The following is a 6,506-nucleotide window of genomic DNA, read 5'->3' as shown; positions in this document are numbered from 1 at the left end:
GCACATTCTTGGCATTCTGTTGATGAGCTTCAAGAGGTAGTCACCTGAAATGGTTTTCCAACAGTCTTGAAGGAGTTCCCAGAGATGCTTAGCACTTGTTGGCCCTTTTGCCTTCACTCTGCGGTCCAGCTCACCCCAAACCATCTCGATTGGGTTCTGGTCCGGTGACTGTGGAGGCCAGGTCATCTGGCGCAGCACCCCATCACTCTCCTTCTTGGTCAAATAGCCCTTACACAGCCTGGAGGTGTGTTTGGGGTCATTGTCCTGTTGAAAAATAAATGATGGTCCAACTAAACGCAAACCGGATGGAATAGCATGCCGCTGCAAGATGCTGTGGTAGCCATGCTGGTTCAGTATGCCTTCAATTTTGAATAAATCCCCAACAGTGTCACCAGCAAAGCACCCCCACACCCTCACACCTCCTCCTCCATGCTTCACGGTGGGAACCAGGCATGTAGAGTCCATCCGTTCACCTCTTCTGCGCCGCACAAAGACATGGTGGTTGGAACCAAAGACCTCAAACTTGGACTCATCAGACCAAAGCACAGATTTCCACTGGTCTAATGTCCATTCCTTGTGTTCTTTAGCCCAAACAAGTCTCTTCTGCTTGTTGCCTGTCCTCAGCATTGGTTTCCCTGCAGCTATTTTACCATGAAGGCCTGATTCACACAGTCTCCTCTTAACAGTTGTTCTAGAGATGTGTCTGCTGCTAGAACTCTGTGTGGCATTGACTTGTTCTCTAATCTGAGCTGCTGTTAACCTACGATTTCTGAGGCTGGTGACTCGGATTAACTTATCGTCCATAGCAGAGGTAACTCTTGGTCTTCCTTTCCTGGGGCGGTCCTCATGTGAGCCAGTTTCTTTGTAGCGCTTGATGGTTTTTGCGACTGCACTTGGGGACACTTTCAAAGTTTTCCCAATTGTTCGGACCGACTGACCTTCATTTCTTAAAGTAATGATGGCCACTCGTTTTTCTTTACTTAGCTGCTTTTTTTTTACCGTAATACAAATTCTAACAGTCTATTCAGTAGGACTATCAGCTGTGTACTGTATCCACCTCCTGCACAACACAACTGATGGTCCCAACCCCATTTATAAGGCTTGAAATCCCACTTATTAAACCTGACAGGGCACACCTGTGAAGTGAAAACCACGTCAGATGACTACCTCTTGAAACTCATCAACAGAATGCCAAGAGTGTGTGGAGCTGTAATCAAAGCAAAAGGTGGCTACTTTGAAGAACCTAGAATATAAGACATATTTTCAGTTGTTTCACACTTTTTTGTTCAGTATATAATTCCACATGTGTTAATTCATAGTTTTGATGCATTCAGTGTGAAGCTACAATATTCATAGTCATGAAAATAAAGAAAACTCTTTGAATGAGAAGGTGTGTCCAAACCTTTGGTCTGTACTGTATGTTTTATTGGAATTTTATGTGAAAGACCAACACAAAGTGGTATACAATTATGAAGTGGAATGAAAATTATACATGATTTCTTTTTTTTTTTTACAAATAAAAAACTGAAAAGGGCATTGTGCAAAAGTATTCAGCCCCCCTGAGTCAATACTTGGTGGAACCACCTTTTTCACAATTACAGCTGCAAGTCTTTTAGGGTATGTCTCTACCAGCTTTGCACATCTAGTGACTGAAATGTTCGCCAATTTTTTGCAAAAAAGCTCAAGCTCAGTCAGATTAGATGGAGAGTGTTTGTGAACAGCAGTCTTCAGATATTGCCACAGGTTCTCAATTGGGTTCTAGGTCTGAACTTTGACTGGGCCATTCTAACACATGAATATATATTTTGTTTTAAACCATTCCTTTGTACCCCTGATTAGGGTCGTTGTCCTGCTGGAAGGTGAACCTCCGCCTTAGTATCAAGTCTTTTGCAGCCTCCAACAGGTTTTCTTTCAAGATCATCTTCCTATCAACTCTGACCACCTTGTTGAAAAGAAGCACCCCCAGAGCATAAAGCTGCCTCCACCATATTTGACAGCGGGGATGGTGTGTTCAGAGTGATGTGCACTGCTAGTTCTCCACCACACATAGCATTTTGCATTTTGGCCGAAAAGTTAAATTTTGGTCTCGTCTGACCAAAGCACCTTCTTCCACATGTTTGCTGTGTCCCCAACATGGCTTCTAGCAAACTGCAAGCGGGATTTCTTATGGTTTTCTTTTAACAATGCCTTTCTTCTTACCACTCTTCTGTAAAAACCACATTTGTGCAGTGCACAACTAAAAGTTGTCCTGTGGACCACCTGAGCTGTGGATCTCTGCAGTTTATCCAGAGTCACCATGGGCATCTTGGCTGCCTCTCTGATCAGTGCTCTTCTTGATCGGCCTGTAAGTTTAGGTGGACAGCCTTGTCTTGGTAGGTTTACAGTTGTGCCATACCCGTTCCATTTCTAGATGATGGATTGAACAGTGCTCCGTGAGATGTTCAAAGCTTGGGAAATCTTTTTTATCTCTAGGAACCACCAGTGGGCAATAAAATCTCTCGTGTATGACAAAGCTTAATGATGAAGGGCTTTGTAGCAACATGAGTAAGTCAATTGCAAGGTGTCGTTAACTTTGCAGCAGTCCTTCATAATGAGCATTCATGTGGCAGCAAAGGAAAGGAAAACTGCCCTTTAACATTAAAATCCTACTGCAGAACCCAGCTTACTGTGAGCAGCCATTGTTCAACCATGTTTGAGAAAACAAAGCTGATTCACACACACAAAATGTATTGGTGAGTACTTCCTTTGTGAAAGAACAAGAGCTAATGACAGCAGTAGCTCCGTTAGTGGCTTCATCTAGTAGTGAAACACAACTGAACATATAAGCCAGTTGAAAATCTGTCTGATAAAGATGAGTGACTTTGTTTCTTATGTGTTTTTGGATTTCTTCAGATTGCGGCTGGATTTGTTGCTTTTATGACAGCGAGTATTTAACATTTAATCCATCTTTTTTGTTTTTTTAAAGAGCTTGGTTAATTTGGATTGTTTTTCATTCTTAAAATATGAAATTGTAATTTGAAAATAGCATTTTATATTTGCATGGGTTTTCTTTCTGTCATAATCTGATATAATTAAATGTTACCAAAAAAGCCAAAACCATAGAAATCGACAAGAGGATAAACTATTTTTCACAGTTCTGTATAATCTGTATTAAGAGACAGTTCTCTCCTCCTGACTCGGTTGTGAATTGAGCTTTTGTCTTTAGCACTGTGGCCCCCGGGTCCTTTCGTGTGCATGTTCATGCATGTGAGTCCCTGTCGAGTAGTTGTAAGCAGTCACACCAGTGTTTTTGTTCTGCCCTTGTTCTGCCCTTTATAAAGAACCCAGTCTCACTAGCACGAAAATTAGATATGTTGACTTGCCTCCACAGACTTGACTTTCAGTATTTAATTGTGCAAATGCTTGTAAAAAAAATAGATAAACATAGCAAACAACACTATCATTACTCCATTTCGTTAAAAACCCATTAAAGGGCTCCAGAAGCATATACTTGACTACAAACGTTGCATCTGGAGGTTTGGAAATTTTGGTGCTTTTAAAGTGATTCTAAAGCTAAACTTTGAAAGGAAAGAAACATAACTGCTGAACATTAAGGATTAATAAATTACAAACTGTGTTTTAAAGCATCTGTTATCATCTTAGAAACATTCATTCCAGGTTTGACCAATCTACATCTTGTACATTTCACATCTGTCTCAATCTAAAGTAGCGAGGATTTCTCAGATTGTGTTTTAAAGATCCCCTGGTTAGTGTAGAATAGATCAGTATTGAGTATTTCTGATTTTGAATTAGAGATGAATAAATGCAATCTAGGCTCCATGAAAGAACATCAGAACAGTTTTATTCAGTGCAGAATTTAAAGATCCAAAGCCGATACAAAGTTCAGCATTATTAGTCAGCCGTAGTATGTGGCAATATCTTACAGCGCTAACACAAAAGAAGGCAAGCCCAATGTCAGGGAATGAACATGCAAATAAGCAATAAAAAACCTGTCTTAAAATCACGAAGTTTTATTGTATAGACAGAGCATGTAGTTTAATGAAATGTATCGTGTGGACTCCTAGTGCAATTCTTAAAGTGACACAGTGCAACTTTGAGGTGAAACTGACAGATTACCTGGGGGGGGGGGGGGTTTATAGCCTGTGAGCTATAAACCCCACACAGCAAGCCTTTTGATTTAAGTGTACAGCATAATAAAATGCAGAAGTTAATTTAACTGTACATGATCATGTTAAATTAATGAAATGAAAATGTAATACTAGTGCCATGCCAAGGTTTCATTCTCCTTCAGCTATTCCACATTTTCTTACATTACAACCATACACTTCAATGTAATGATGATGATGATAATAAAGACCAGCATCGCCATCCACCTAATATAAAGGTAAGCATTTTTCTAAGAAGTATCTAAGAAGCCCATTGTAACTCTGGAGGTGCTGCAAAATCCACAGCTCAGGTGAAAGAATCTGTTAACAGCTAGGAAGGCAATAAGAACCTCTTTATTCTTAGAAAGCCATACTAAGTCCTATTTGCAGTTTGCCAAGGCATGCAGGGGACACAGCTAACATGTGGAAAAAAAGTGAGACAGATGAGACCTAAACTCTTTGGCCTACATACAAGACTGGAGAAAAACAAACAATGAATGCTCCCTCTCCATGGTGAAACAGAAGGTGGCAGCATTATGCGGTGGGGAAGCTAGCTGAAGCTGATGGCAAGATGGATGGAACTAAATACAAGGCAAACCTGTACGAAAACCTGTTGGAGGAGGCAAAAGACTTGGGACCTAGGCAGGTGTTCACCTTTCAGCAGGACAGATACCCAGCACACGCAGCTGGAGCTACAATGGACTGGTTCAGATCAAAATACTATGTGTTCAAAGCTAGTTAATTACTCTTTCAAAATGACTGAACCCCTTTTCATCTTTGTAAGAATATCTAGGATGTTGTTTGTTAACCAGTCGTGATTCTGGTCCAGTTCCAGGTAACCTTAGCAGTTGTAAAATGTTTCTCTAAATTTGTGTTTCTACTCAACTTCCCGGCCCATCAATGTTTTGTTGTTTCCATGTGTCAACTTTTTTAAACTTAGCTGTCCTATCTGAAAGCGCTATCCCTGCATAGGATTAATAGAAAATCAAATACTGTATATGATTTATCTCCCCTTTTATGCATTGCCTAGTACCCAAAGAAACATTGAAATAGTATAAAATGTATATAAAAAACCCCAAAAGACTGAAATTGGTAATGTGGTGTAAAAATTGGTGCACTTAAAATGGCCTGATGCATCAATATAATCAGGATAATGTGTTCTCCTCAGAGGTCCAGCTGCACATGTTTTTGTCATGGAAATCCTCCTGATTTTATCGATTGCTTTTATCCTGAAATGGATCTTCCTTTACTGAAGGTGCGAGATCTGCGGTTGCATAACCTAATCAGATCCGCTTGGTTTGATCTGCTCATTGCTGTCTTTGTTCTAATGGAAACACCATTTATTCACTGGTGCTCAGACTCATGAATACACATGCACCGCAGTGTTCTCACATGACAGCAAGAAAACAAAGAAATATGTGCAGAATCTTTTGTGGAACATAAAATGTCGTCAGATAATAGAAGTGGGTCAGTCTTGTCAAGCTTTGGAAAGTTGCTTTAAACCTCTAGTGATCTCACTTATTGAAAGCTGGTCAAACAGTTGGTCCTGACATGTTCCACCTTTCCACTGGTGTGGCAGGAGTGTTTGGAAGGGGAGTAATTAGACTCTGGGGGACTGCATCATTTTACAAAGAGGATGTGTGTTTGTGGGTCTACAGGCGTGTGGAGAGAAGGTGTCCTCAGAGTCGCAGGAAGTGATGAACGCTCTCCAGATCCAATCAATCACCTCTTGCTGCCAGTTTGAGCCCTGCTGCAGATGTCCTTGTTAACACCATTCAGTCAATCTGAAATTCTCAGCAGAAGACAGTGATTCGGTCATTGAAATCTATTTTCCTCAAAACCTTGCTTCTAACTTTATCCAGGTCAAAGAGTGAAAGGCAGTGGAGCAATAGTATTTAGTAAACAATCCTTGAAATTTTTACTTAGTTTAAAGTGTAATATTAAGTCTTTTATATTTGCCTACTTTTTTCAACTTTGTAGCCCCTACTCTCCTCATTTAACTTTGTTTCTCCAGGATAACTTACTTGCAGCATGAAGGTATTTGTGGATTTAAGCTTTTTCTTTCATCAAAAAAGTATTTCAATTGTTATCACAATACAAAAGAAAATATTTAACAAACTGATGCAAAAAAAAAACTGTGCATGTATCTAGGGTTTGTGGACTGTACTTGATTTGTTTTGATAATAAAAAGCTCCTAATTTACAGGTCTGTCAGCATTACAGGCCCTGCCTACTATCATAACACATTAATCATAAGAAAAAAAGAAGAAAATCATGGATTCAAGTGGTTAAAATTGGCTTCCTATGTACGTTAGCTGAGATCAGAGAGCTGCAGAGATTCATAGCTCGAGTAAGACAATCT

The sequence above is a fragment of the Girardinichthys multiradiatus genome, chromosome 18, assembly GCF_021462225.1.
Source record: "Girardinichthys multiradiatus isolate DD_20200921_A chromosome 18, DD_fGirMul_XY1, whole genome shotgun sequence".
In the NCBI taxonomy this organism is placed as follows: Eukaryota; Metazoa; Chordata; class Actinopteri; order Cyprinodontiformes; family Goodeidae; genus Girardinichthys; species Girardinichthys multiradiatus.
Note: the sequence above shows the minus strand (reverse complement) of the source record.